The sequence below is a fragment of the Ambystoma mexicanum genome, chromosome 6p (genome assembly GCF_040938575.1).
Source record: "Ambystoma mexicanum isolate Mex_15411 chromosome 6p, UKY_AmexF1_1, whole genome shotgun sequence".
Lineage (NCBI taxonomy): Eukaryota > Metazoa > Chordata > Amphibia > Caudata > Ambystomatidae > Ambystoma > Ambystoma mexicanum.
Window position 1 is genome coordinate 231,551,984 of NC_090935.1, and position 14,618 is coordinate 231,566,601.

Below are 14,618 nucleotides of genomic sequence, written 5' to 3' on the forward strand. Positions count from 1 at the left end.
TGCAGGCTGGTTCTTAAGTACAGTGCAGTCCCCAAGCACCCACAAAGGAATGTCCACACACTATATCAGTGAAAACACAGTTCGTTATGTTAGGGAGAATTCTCAGAAATGTGCTTATTCCCTCCACCTTAGAGATCCCCAGCAACTTTGCTGGATTTTGAGGACTTGATTTTTTTTACCTGGACAGAGTCGGACCCTTTTTCCCACTCTCTCGTGTATTTTAAAGTGATTTTTACACTTTGTGTTTCTTTTGGTTATGGAGCTTGACAAACTCCATAGGCATCATTTTTTACCTTGTGTCACACAGTACCTTCAGTGCAGTAGCACAGGGAAGTCTTCCAGTTTTTCCAAAGGTTTAACTACTGTTTCTCAGAGCAGTAACGTGAAATTGACTTTACTTACATTTGTAACTTTCTAGACACAGCACACACAATCTTGCAATAGGGTGCTGGAGGGGTTACTTAGTATCCCCTTTGTCTAGCTTCTCATATAACATTTTTATGTTACCCTTTCCTCACTGAATGGCTGGTGGCAGTGGTTTACTTTTAACTACCGTGGTGTGCATTTACTGCGGGCTGCGTTTGCAGCTGCAGTAAAGCACCGAAGAGTGCCATTTTTGTCAAAATGGCCCCAGTCTTCTTTTTTCGCCATTTCTTTGTGGAAAGGTCCTTCTTGAGATTTACTCTTCACGCCAAACCAGGTTCGGTCCCTTTGTTCGCTTTGCCTTTGGCGGGATTCACGAGTGAAACCTGCCTCTGGCTCCAGGGTGTCTGTCGGGGGCAGGAAGTGAGGGAGGTGCCAGAAACTCCATGTGCTTAGTCTCCCAAATGCACTCTGTGGTGATTGGCCGGCTGACTGTCCGGCAAGGACAGCCACCCTGCTGGGTGACTGACAGCTAGGCTGGAATGGGAGAAATCTGAATAAAAGGCGAGGCTTTTGGCTTGGAAGGCAGAGTCGACCACTGGATGAAGGAACCGAAGAAGAACTTGAAGAGAATGCCTGCTGCAACTACTGGGCCGTTGGTCTGCCAGGTGGAGCCCTGCTGCTGTGCTGAATCTCCAAATTCGTATCGACAGAGAAGCCCTTGCAAGGACGACTTCTCCCCTTGAGTTGGTGGAACCAATCAACTCCAGAACATATTCTCGGAGCTGGTTGAATTTCCACAGAGTTGCTGCTGGAACCCGAATAGCCAGGTAGAGGAACACCAGATTGTGTGCGTTGCTTTTAAGTTGGCCAAGAGCTCCAGGAAGATCCTCCGGACTCCCAGGAAGCAGGACTGACCGAGCCTGAGCCCCCTCAACAGAGTGCGGGATCCCAGAAGCAAGGACAAACCATCTCGACAGCCAGGAACCACAGTGTTGCTATTTGCGGTAGTCGCAGGGAGCAGAAACCCTGAAGGGCCACTTGTTTGAAGATTGTCGGTTGCCAGCGGTGACCGTCCCATTGCAGTGCAGGAGTCCCCTGACGTCCTACCTCTTGTCCCCATGACTGAGACCCAGGAACAGTGAGATCTGCAGAGCTGCACAGGAACAGGAGTCATCTGCTGCACTTTTTCTTCAATCCAAAGGTACTGTAAAGTCTGAGAGAATGTACCTCTTATTGTAGAGTTGCTTGCATCTTCTACTACTCACAAGTCTAAACAGCTTGTGGCCCTACATTCATTCTTCTTTTCTTCAAAGACTTCTAAAACATTGTGCAAAGACTTTTCTACTTACCTACCAGAAGTGCTTCAGCTTATATAGACTTTTGCCCATTGACTTTGGCTTAACCTGTTATACTAAATGACTCTTCTTAGGGGATCTAAAAGTATTTGCCTGCTTAATAATATGTGTGATCTCTTGTTTGTTCTAATAACCTTTTCCTTTGACCAACTCCTAAGAATGTTCCAAATGCTACAGTGATATATTAATGTCCACAGCACCCTGGCTATTGAAGTCACCTGAGAGTGTAGGTTGTGACTGTGGTCCATCCCAAAAGAGTTTTTACTGATTTAGAAACTAAGAGTGTGTAGTTTTGGAGTGTATTCGTGTGTTGCTTTTATATTGCTCCCTTCTGAAGAAGTCTTATTCTAACGGACTGATAAAATAATTAATAATTGTTTATTCAAGAAACCTTGTGTGTGTTTATTTTAATACTTGTCACTGTGAATCTCTGTGCAACTCCTGTACAGCTCACATTGACCCTTCTTGAGATGAGCCTGGCTGCTCAACATGCTACCAACCTGTGTAGTACAGACTTATACTAAAGGTTGGGTTGCTATTGCCGGGAGGCCAGGGTTGTTGTAGTACACCCAAAGTGTACTGCATACAATCTTGCCTAATAAGGCTTTGATTATGTACACATACAATAACTCACTTTGGGCTCAGGTAATTCTAAAATTATAATATATACAGTCTCTATGTGGTACCATAATTACTTATTTGATTCCATCATTAAAATGCATCAATTGTAGACAGTTTCAAATGACATATGAATAAGGTGAACCAAAAATAGACTTGAGGAGAAAAAACAAGTTGGTTAAACATTTGGCAGAATACTGGGCCTCTACCGTTAGGCAGAGTTTTCTGAGGATCCCCCCACCTGGGCAACCTGTACAATAAAGATACAACACAATGTCAAGGAGTTCCCCCCTTCTCACCTGAGTTCCATCTTTGCTGGATTTCTTGGTCAATGCCTTTTTGCGGACGGATCTGGTCTTGAATAAGGCTGCACGAGTCTCTTCCGACTCCAGCGTGCGTTCAAAGTCCCGGGATGCAAAGATCCAGGAATCCGGGAAATATACAGCACATGAGTCCAGGAATCAAGAAAGGAAGGAAAGGGACTAGGAATGGGGTTGGCTGGGAAAGAAGCAAGGAAAACAATACCGCGAGCTACGGAGAACACGTCTGGTTGCTACTTTGCAATAGCATTGAGACGCGCAGAGCCGCGGGAGGTGTGGTCTATTAACAGAACACGCTACGTCCAATGCGTAGAGCGAGGAAGGTGTTTCACAGTGGACGGCCATGTTGGGAGTACCAGGGAATGTAAGCCCCGTTGAGACAAGGACCAGGAAGTCCAAAAGGGCGTGTTCTGTAGGTCATGACACACAAGCCCAGTCCATATAGTCTTATTTCCTTCTATAACAGTTCTACCAACCCAATGTACCTGGTTTAGCATAGTTCGACGTTGGGTCATCAACAGATCCTTCTTGAGTGAATCCCTTTAAGGCAGGAGCCACGGATCGTCGAGATCCCTCGAAGAAAAGGTGAACAAAGGCGTTGAGGCAGCAGGTTCGGTGCGGACGGTGCTCGTCGACGATCGGTCGTGGACGTCCTGCGAAGATGAGGCGTGCGGTGCACCCCGATGACGATAGTTTGTTGCCTCAAAGAGTCAATGAAGAACTTTGGCCCAGCAAGGGCATCGGGTCATCGGCAAACGGGACTCGACCATGCTGGCTTCCTGATCTTCGTTGGCGTCTGAGGTCTTCGGGTGGCGGGAAACCCACCGGCGGATTTTCCTCGGTCATCGACGACCTTGACTTTCTGCAGCAGGACTCTGGTCGACAGTCTTTGGAAGGCTGACTTCCAGTGCGCTTCCGCGAAGGTTAGCTGGTGCACAATGGTCCCTTGTAGCTCGGGAAGAGGTCTCCTAGCCAGGTCCTCTCTTGTAATCAGGTTCTTGAAGGCACAGCAGCTTTTAGATTGCGTCAAAGGGAACAGCGGTTCACCTTCTTCCAGCTCCGCTTCGAGAGTAAGTATCAAGTATCAGCTTCTGAACAATTCCCATCAGCGAGAGGTCCCCAGATATACTGTTTGGTCTCTCATTCACTCTGCTCGGTCACACCCAGGCAACCAATCATCCAGAAGGGCATTCATGCAGGCAGGCAGACAATCAGGCTCACAGTGCATTCAGGCCATTCTTCTACCTCCAGACACTGTCAACAAGGAATGTGGATTGGGACAAGCAGCCAGTCATTCAGTACTCCACACTGCATGCGTACCAGTTTCGGGCAGGGATGTCTCAGTCTTTGTGTCACATACCAGAAACCAGACACCCATAACATGAAGTGCATATTGGTCACACACTCCATTCACCCAGGTCCCACCCCAAGGGTGTACCCACAACATACAGTCACTGGGAAGGCTCCAGCCAGCCTGGCCTGGACTTTCCCACAATACCATATATGGAACTTCCACCCAACAGCCAATCAGGGTAACAGACAGAATCGGGCTTCCCAGGACTTTGGGAAAACAAGGTAACAGGCAATAGAATGCAAGAGGCCACATGGGCCATCTTGTCTTCTATCAGGAATCAACTGATTCCAATGGCATGGCCTGGGTATCACAAAATGGGGGATACTCAGAGCACCTGTCAAATTCAGCATGGAGCTGCCACCAGCCTATACCCTGCTCTGTGGGCCACACACAGATACTAGGGGTACAGAGTTGTACCCCCACCCATGGGTTCAATAAGGGTATCCCAAGGGTCTGTTCACCAAACCAAAAAGAGGAAGAGCTGCACTGCCAGGAGTCCCACATGGACTCCTGTGCAAAATGAAACACAGAACACACATGATAAAAGGGAGTACAGGACAAGGACATGGAGGCCATGTCCCTCAAATGCATTACCAGCATCACATGGTTCCCTCCTGTCAACACAATGTTCATGGGACTTCAGATTTTGTCCCTTCTTGTGTACTTTTCATACCATGCAGGATTTGATTCCTTGGTTTCCCAATTGTCTGCCGGTCAAAGACTTTAGACTGTACAGAGGATTTGACAGAACCCCGTATGACCACTTTTAACCCTGGTTACTGTTGTTCAATAGCAGGGTAATCGCCTAGCGTTTCTCGAGTGAACACCCATGTGGTGTTTGATTCCGCTATGCTGGCTTTCCCCTTTTCTTATATCAACAGTTCTTTGTGCATTCAAAGTTCAATTAGCCACTTGCTACTTTAGTTCAACACAGTTTGGTTTCTTTATCGGCTATCCCCTCGACTCGCCGGCTGTGATGAACTGCTTTGCTTTCTTGTCTGTGGAGTCAAGGCTGGTACCATTGGGCCATGTGTCTCTTCTCGGCTTGGCTGTCATTGGAGGAGGCGCCTGGGTATCGTAGACATCTGCTGCAACACACACTGGCTATTGTCCGTAGCCTTACGATTCCTTACCTTGAGGCTTCACGGGTATGTCGATAATGCCAAGGTAACTTCTTCCCTTGGTATCCTCTCGACTCACGCAGTCTTTCTCCTCCTCTTGAACTGCCGTGCTGAGTTAGCACTCACATTGTGCGGTCTGCCTTGCTCGTAGAGTGCTCTCTTGCTCCACCTTTTATCCCTGTGGGGAAGAGAAAGGGCCGTCTGATGTGTGTTATTATGGTCAATTGCCTGACTTTGCCTTACCCTTGTATTGGGACATGTCAGGTAAACGGCTCTGGTGTTAGTCTGCTGTCTTCGTGTTGTGCGAAAGTGCTCATGTCAGAAAGGTGGGGCAGTATTTTGGAATATCCTACAAGGTAGGATGGGGAAAAGGTGTTTAAATAAGGGGGATACCTCATCTCACCTGTCGGTGTTCCTCTACCTAAGGACCCCCCATCCAGGTGATCCCCCTGTACTGGGCCACCCCCAGGAACTGGATCTAAAAGCAACGGCTGTGTCCTGGCCACCTGGATGACAGCTGCCCGGGAACTAGACACCTTCAGGTTTCTCACACCACCCACGTATCCACCAACAGGGATTTTCAAAATCTACTAGCCCACTCTCATTAATTAGCGAGGGGATTTCATGACGGGCGAGTACCATTTGCATGGTACTTGACCTTGCTGGTGAGTATGGGGATGTTTGAAACTTATATGACTTTCACTGGAAACCAACTTTGTTTGCAGTAAATGGGCAATACAAAGTTTCACTGTGCATGGCTAGCCTTTGGGTGGCAGCATACCACCAAATATGAAGTGTGCTTATGGTGACAAGTCACCCGTTAACAAAAGGTGAGTGCATTTCTCTAAGGTCGAATATGAAAACTAAGTAGGTCGCCATGCAGGTCTAGTGGGATTTTTGAGAATGTACAAGGCCTGACCCACCCATTGAATATTCACCTATTCATCTATCTATATATTGCCCCATTTTACCATATTCCTGCTCTGATACAACCACATTCATCCTCTCATTCACCCACCTATATATACAGACTTGTTCTCCCACAAATCAATCCACCCTTATTCACCAACTCACTCTCTCATTCATCCACCTGCGGGACAATTCACCTACTTAACCATTTTCTTCCACATCTTTGCTTTTTGAAATGTTAAATCCGTATGGGAATAAAATGAATGAAATAACTGTTTAATGTATTTTTGCATATTTTTTATATTTAAAAGTATGCATGAATATAATTTAATTTTGCAATTATATTTATATGTGCATTTGATCGCATCAAATATTTAAGAAATACAACCCGAGCGGGTAGAGGAGACATTACCAGTAGAGTTAGCCCCAGGGCATTACCTGAAGGTAATAGCCTCCCCTGTGAGGGTTGGATTACTATTAGTACCCTGACGCATTATACCAAGGTGCTAATAGTGCTTTTTCCTCAAGTTGAGAAACAGCATGTTTGAAAGGTTTTGGGAAGTAGTTACCTTCTCCCTTTCCATGGTGTCCATTTCCGGGAAGGAAATGCGCTGGGAACACCTAGCACTGACGAGGGACAGAGGAGAGCAAGGTAAGTGAGAAAGGGATGGGGCATGGAAATTGGGGTTAGGGGGTGGGGGAAAGAGGGGATGAAGGTGTGGGGGTGAACATCCCATACCTCTCAACTCACCCGCTTTTGGCAGGTGTCACCCGCCACTTAAGCAGCTCCCTCACCACCAAGCTCCCCACACGCCCATAGCAATCAATGGGCTTTTCACCCGCCAAATGCAAAATCAGGTGTTTTCACCCGCCCAGCGACCATGAAAGGTTGAGAGCTATGACATCCCCGATTCCTGGCAAGGGAAGATGACGGCCTCCCGCTCCGAGGAGGCTCAGGGCCTGGGCTTTACTGTGTGGTAAACCCCCCTTTTCTGTGCCACCTAATTGGCTGGGAAGCAGCCCCCCTTTCGCCGGGTACAACTGATGTTAAGCCATAACATTCTCTAATGTACTAATAAAAAAATCCACCCATATGACCATATTTACCCTCTCATCCATGCACCCATTCATTCAGCCACCCATTCAACCATTTACCCATTCATTCATCCACGCATTCATTGCATTTATTAATTTTGATTGCACTTTATTATTTATTCAGTTCTCTCCTTTGTGCTTCACTTTCCACTTCTCCCCCTTCCTCGCACTTTCCCCCTTTTCAGGTACTTGCGCGTTCTTAATGTCACTGGGCCTAATAAGATTGTTTGTTTTTATTATCCCTTGCTATTATCCCCTTCCCTTTGCTTGGTCGCGCTCTGAAACACACGTGTATGAGCGCAATATAAAAAAAATCATATCATATCTCATTCAACCACTCATGTATCAACCCATACACATATATTCAACCACTATGCAAAACATATTTTACTTGTATAACCAACCACCCACACAACCATACTTATCTACTCATCCATGCACCCATCAATCATATTCACTCTCACTATCAACCCACATATCCATAGTATATCCACTCACTGATCCATTGTGTCCACCCACCCATATACTCATCCATCCAGCCATATAACCATATTCACACTCACCCATCAACAAAAACCACAATGTTCAGCCACTCGCACTTTTAAAAAAAAGCCAGCCCTATTGGATTTGCCAATGTTTGTGTTAAGCCTTTATACTTGTGCTGTGGAGATGGACTGTGTGGCGTTGGCCCTTTAAGGGCACGCACGCGACGGGGTGACGTTCACTCCGTCGCGTGCGCAGTTAAATAAACGGGGCGTTCCCAGTGACGACACAGTCACCGGGGAGCCCACACTTGCAACACCGCTGTCTCCGTGTCTCTGTGTCACGGGAGGTGGGGGGCTCACGGACGGCGGCATCCGGAGACCGCCAACAGTGGCGACGAGTGCCGGGATCACTTCCTGGAACAGGCGGAGACATTTGCTGGGAGCGTAGATGATCCTACGTGAACGCTCCAGCGAATTCTGACCGCGGAGAAGGAAGCGACACACGCGGCCAGCGGCCATTTTGATTAATAGGCCTCGGAAACTCACGGCTTCATAGCGAAGCGCCAGTGAGCCATCCGGACATAATTTTTGGATATTTCAGCGGCGGACAGTCGCTGGAAACAGCACGTGTCAATTTCAGAATGATTCATTGACATTTTCACTGTTTTTCACCGAGTAGATGGGTGAGACTCTATGGGAAGCCTGCTGAATGCACTAGGGGTCTTTCCCCCCTGCTCAATTTTTGGACACTTCATTGTCTGCCTGCTGGCTTGTGTGATACATCTGCGAGGAGCGCGCCTGGTGAGAGGCAGAATTCAATCCATCTCTGGAGGCTGACTGCTGGTGGTGAGTTGCGGCCCCATCAATTATATCTTCTGGGGTGCCTGTGCGCTATCCACCATGAGCCAAGCTGCTGCTGCTGCCGCTGCTGCTGCGCCTCCGCCTGCTCCCCCGCTGAAACCACCTGGGTCCCTACAGCCAATGCCTGAGTTTGATACCTCGGATGCTCCATCAAGCCTGGGACAGAGGTGGAAGATGTGGATGGATAGGCTTGAGATGTACTTCAGGGCCACGATGGAGACAAGCGACGACAGCAAGCTGGCCACTCTCCTGTACTCTGCTGGCCCAGCAGTGCATGAGATATTTCTGTCCCTGCAGCCGGCGGATGGGTCGTTTGCGGCGGCAAAGGATGCACTCCATAATCATTTTCTGCCAATGGCCAACGCAGATTATGAACGTTTTCTCATGGGAACGGCTCGACAGAAGGATGACGAGACTTTAGATGTGTTCTATGGGCGGCTGCGGAGACTGGCCGTGCCATGTGCGTGGAACGACCCTGAAGTCATGATTCGCAACCAACTCATTCAGGGGTGTGTCTCTGGGAAACTGAGCCGCCAGATATTGCGCGAGCCTGGCATCACCCTTCCTCGCATCCTAGAACTGGGAAGGTGCCACGAGGTGTCGGAATTGCGGGCGACCAGAATGGAAGCTGGTGCCCGCCCAGGCAAGGTGGAGGAGGTCTGCGCGGTCGGAAGAGGTCGTGGAGCGAGGCGCCCCATGAACACTCAGAGCCCGCGCCCGCTTGGGACCACTTCCTCGTGCCCAAAGTGTGGGTACGATCTCCCGCACCCAGCTGAATGCCCTGCGACTGGGGTTATGTGCGGTAGGTGCGGAGGCGCGGACCACTTCGCCAGGATGTGCAGATCTGCAGCTCCCAAGATAGTGCCTAGGGGGCCTGTTCGAGCTGGTTTCTTCCGACCCCAAAGGACGTCCAACGTCGCTCAGGTGGACCAGGGTGACGAAGGGGCGCCTCAGGAAGAGGAGGAGGAGGAGGAAGAGGAAAACGTCTTCTTCGTGTCCAGTGTGAGCATGCTGAAATCCCGCTCCAAGAGACAGCCCAGGTGCAACGTGCTCGTCAATGGTGACTCTGTACCAATGCTAGTGGACACCGGTGCGTCCGTGAATGTGATGGCCAGAAAGCACTATGATACCATGCAGGCCCCGCCCACGCTGACCGCACCGAGAGCACGCATATTCGCCTTCGGCGGCGATCAGCCCCTCCCTCTGGACGGCGTATTTGTGGCTGATGTTCAACATGGGGACTCACACATCCGGGCCAGATTCTATGTCACCCCGGTGAGCGACAACACCTTGCTTTGCTGTGCTGCGGCTGAGGTGCTGGGAATTGTCACATTTGCATATTCAGTGTACTTAGACGACATTCAGGTACTCCTGGCCAAACACAGCTCCCTGTTTGAAGGCATCGGACAGTTGGTGGGTGAGCCGGTCCGGCTCCACATCGATGAGTCAATCCAACCAGTGGCGCTGAAGCACCGGCGAGTTCCGTTTCATCTCAGGGATCTGGTGGATCGAGAACTGGACAATCTGGTGGGGCTGGACATTATTGAAAAAGTTGAGGGCCCCACCCCGTGGATGTCTCCCATTGTCATCGCGCGCAAGCCCAAACAGCCGGATGCGGTGCGGATCTGTGTGGACATGCGACTCCCCAATAAGGCCATAAAGAGGGAGCGACACTTGACCCCTACCATCGATGACATCATAGCAAAACTGCAAGGGGCGAGGTTCTTTTCTAAACTGGACCTGAGAGCAGGCTATCACCAGGTGGTCCTGCACCCCGAGTCCCGCTACATCACAACCTTTACCACTCATCGAGGTCTTTACCGATACAAGAGGTTGAGTTTTGGGGTGTCTTCCGTGGCGGAGGTCTTCCAAAACATCATAAGAGGGGCACTAGCGGATTTGGATGGAGTCCTTAATATTAGCGACGACATTTTGGTGTATGCCAGGTCGGAGACGGAGCATCTGGCACGCCTGGCCAAGACCTTTGAACGCCTGCGCTCGCTGGGACTCACCCTGCACAAGGACAAGTGTGAATTTCTGAAAACAACGATCGAATTCTTTGGGTTCGTGTTCAAGGCGGTTGGGGTGTCGCCGGACCCCCGCAAAGTGAGGGACATAAAGGAGGCGCGTCCGCCAGAGAATGTTGCGGAGGTGAGGAGCTTCTTGGGGATGGTTACTTACTGTGGCCGTTTCATCAGGAATCTGGCGTCCCGTTCAGAGCCGTTGAGATCGCTCACAAAGAAGGACACCACCTGGCAGTGGGGCCCCCTTGAGCAGGCGGCATTCGATGACATCAGAGGTGCCTTGGCGGCGGACGACACCATGGCGTTCTTCGATCCGAGTCTGCAGACAGAGATCGTTGTGGACGCCAGCCCATATGAACTGGGGGCAGTACTTACACAAGTGGGGAATGACCAGGAGATTCGACCCATAGCATACGCCAGTAAGGCGCTCTCCGACACCGAGCAAAGGTACTCCCAGATTGAGAGGGAAGCCCTGGCGGTGCTGTGGGGTTGCAGACACTTTCGCCTCTACATTCTGGGGCGCCCCGTGACTGTGGTCACGGACCACAAGCCGTTGTTGCTGATCATGGCGGGCTCATCATCCCGTCCACCAGTGAGAATAGAGCGCTGGATGCTCGCCCTGCTCGAGTATGGAGTGTCGTTGACCTATCGTCCAGGGGCTAACAACGTGGCAGACTACCTCTCTCGACACCCAAGAGGGGACTCGCAGGAGTCTGCATTAGCGGAGGAGGCCGACGAACATGTCCGCCTGGTTGTGGAGACGGCCACCCCAAACTCCATGCAGGTGGAAGAGCTCGAGGTTGCATCAAAAGGCGACAAATGTTTCGCCATCCTAGGGGAAGCCATGCAGAGGGGTACCTGGAAGACGGTACTGGAGGCCGTGGAACGCAGGACATGTGAAGCCAGAGTGGCCCTCAAGCAGTTATGGAGAGTGAGAGAAGAACTGACATTCTCGGAGTCGGGGCTGCTACTGAGGGGTGATAGGATCGTGGTGCCCCAGGCCAAAATTGCACAGGTCATCACCTTGGCGCACCAGGGTCATCAAGGGGCGCCCAAAACCAAAGCTCGCCTCCGCCAGAAGGTGTGGTTCCCGGAACTCGAGCGGAAGGTGGAAGCATTTGTGGCGTCGTGCGTATGGTGCCAGGCTGCGGCACCGGCCCAGCGGGAACCATCCATTGAAGCAATGCCCAGAGGGACCAGACCATGGGAAGTGGTGCACGCAGACTCCGGGTCCACGTCGAGAGGCACTCACTTCCTAGTTGTGGTGGACGAGTGGTCTCGATACCCGGAGGTCGAGTTCATAGAGTCCGTCGCATTTGAGAACGTGGTGGTGGCGCTGGAGAAGATTTTCGCCACCCATGGCCTGCCCTCTGTGCTGTGCTCCGACAACGGGGCACCATTCCAAGGCGAGAGTTTTGCCGAGCTCATGAGGGAGTATGGCATTCAACACCGGCGGGTAACCCCACTGTGGCCCCGGGCCAACGGGGAGGCGGAGCGCATGATGCGCACCCTCAACAAAGTGTTCAGGATCGCCCATGGAAAGGGCGAGTGCTTGCAGAGGGTCCTGTACGTCTTCCTGCGGGGATATCGGACCACACCTCACTCCTAAACGTCCACTTTTCATTCTGTACAAATGAAGCATCACGTGGGGCAGTAGGTTTCAGCTTATGAATAACATGTATTTTCTGTGCAACAAGGATAAACCGATGTGATAGTCAAATAAAGAAATGTAAAGTCATATAGCATGTGCAATATCAGTATAAATACCCTCTTTGCGGGAATACATTAAACGTTCCTTAAACAACTATGGCTGTTAATTTATAATGACAATGCTGAATTATAGGTTGCAGAGAACTACATGGCATACGCCACATGACATATCCAACACCAAGTCATCATGAACAGTAACGCACTGTAGTATTGGATCACTCCATCTGAAGCCATTAGGCTAAAGTACCAGATTGCAATGCTTTTGCTTTAAAAAGAAAATCATCTGTGACGCCTAAACTGATATTATAATTGTACAGCGAAGCAATAGTAGGGAAGCTAGAAAAAGCACTAGGCCAGCACGGTTGCCATCAGAAAGGAGCGACCCCGCCCATCAAACCCTCCCCTTAGCCACTGAAATCAGACGTACACAACGCAAACACGTGGTCACTTACGTCACGTCAATTACGTGTAAAGGAACACACCTGCAGTTACGTTCAGTTGCCTCCTTGGAGCGGCATACAACCGTCACACGGTTTGCAGATTTGAAGGGCAAGGGAACAGTGTCCCGTGTCTATCCCGAAAGATTGTCCCCGAACCCCAAAGGTCTCGCAGTTCTCATCCGAGAAATTGTCCCGCACAACGTTCCGTCACCTCACTATCACGCGGGTTGCACGTTACGTTCGTGCCACTTACGTCTGTGTTGTGACGTTCTTCAGCACCTCGTGATCATTGCGCAGCGGGAATGCAAGAGTTGGACCGGGGTTGGTGGGTATGAATACCAGAGCATAGTAGTCATTCCTCTGGCGTTGAAAAAGCAGGCGCAGATAACGACGGCGATACCCTGGCAATTTTGAAGTCAATCTGTTTATGTTCTGGGTCTCTTGTGCAGGTTAGCAAAGTACACGTTTTCTTAGTTGCTGGGTCTTGGCATCGGGAAGTAATTGGGAATGTGTTCAGGAATTACATTTAGGGTGGGCACAGACAAAAGTATGGGGGGCGCCTATATAAGGGCATTGTTTATGCTTTTCCCAAATTCATACTGGCAAAGTAGTTCAAAATCGCCCTGGGGAGGTAAAAATCGTACATTTATACAGACAACAATTCTGTTCCATATGTATATATCTTGATGTTAACAATATTGTCTCATCCTATATCAATATTGAAAATATATATCGATATATCTAAACAAAAAAACACACACAGCACCAGTTAAGTTCACTCCTGGTTTCTGGCCTTCATGGGCAATTTGTTCAGATGTTGCCTGTGGTCATTGGTTGGTAATGGACACCTGTTATGATTATGAGGTTTTTGTAATGGATATCTAATTCTCAGCTGTTTATAAACTGTTTATTGGTGTTGTGTATTTTGGATTTTGACTACTTGTAATTTTATATGTATAAAAAGATCGTATTCTAAAGTTTTTTTTAAAAACAATAAAGAAATGGACACCTGCTGTTTTATGCTCTTTGAAATGATACAGTGTTCATATTGACCTGATTGCATCTGCTGTAGGGGGGCCTTTCACAAGTGTGCCATTAATACCCACAGTTCGCAATGCCTTTCTGTGCATCTCGTATCTGGCTGCGGGTGCTTTTCTGGAAGGTTTGTGCAGATCGCAATTGGGGCTGTGGGTTCCTTTCTCAGCAGTATCTTTGTGTGGACATTTTATAGTGCAAATGTAGCAAGAGCCCTGAGAATATCGAGAAGGGCATGTGAGAGGAGCACAGTGTGTACCAGTGTGCGCGCTATAAAAGCGGTCAACCAGTGACAAGATATGATCCTTCAAAGCAGTGTCTTTTGCAGAGATGGAGCCACTCTGATGTCTCGAGGGCAGTGTGTCCCTTTCAGGCCAGAAGAAAGAAAACCGGCTGAGCAAAAAACATGCAAACGTGCAAGAGATGGCTTGGCAAAGGAGGATAGCAAATTAGATCGCCAAGCCCCCTGCCTCCCTCAGCGAGGCTGGGTCTCAGCCAGGAAACCCATGTCAGGGGCAAACTAACTGCCAACACCCCAATTTGACTTTCAACAATCGGCAACTGGGCCGGGCCGGGCCGACTGCTGAAATTCAAATTGGGGTCTTTTTTTCACTGTGCCCTAACTCCCTCAGGCAGGGCTTGCATTTCACCTAGCTGCGCATAAGTGCGCACACATGTAGTAGCAATGGCAAGCCCTGGACCCCGACTGCTGTCCATCACCCTGTGCCACTGGTGCGTTCTCCACTGCATTTGCCGTTCCTGTAGCCAGCCCTGGCTGCAGCATTGTGGCACTGTGTACTGCAGCCGTGTGTGTGCCGTAGGGCTGGACACCAGGCAGCACTGCAGAGAGAGTAGACCCCAGGTAGAGGGGCAAGGGAGTATCCAGCATTGCAAGAGAGGGGGCGAGCCGCGAAAAAAGTCCTGC

The 14,618-nt window shown here is 49.7% G+C and overlaps 1 protein-coding gene across 3 annotated transcripts in view; it reads right to left on the reverse strand.

Annotated features, from left to right (window-relative positions):
- The window catches only part of HDHD2 (haloacid dehalogenase like hydrolase domain containing 2), a 274,118-nt gene extending 261,212 nt beyond the window's left edge, over positions 1-12,906 (reverse strand). Inside the window, exon 1 of one of the 3 annotated variants that reach the window (XM_069626935.1) lies at positions 12,701-12,906. The gene's annotated coding sequence lies outside the window, so the exon portion shown is untranslated. Of the gene's footprint in view, positions 1-12,670 lie in introns of all 3 variants that reach the window. The other 2 variants (XM_069626934.1, XM_069626933.1) reach the window with 2 other exon arrangements.
- Between the last annotated feature and the right edge of the window lie 1,712 nt (positions 12,907-14,618).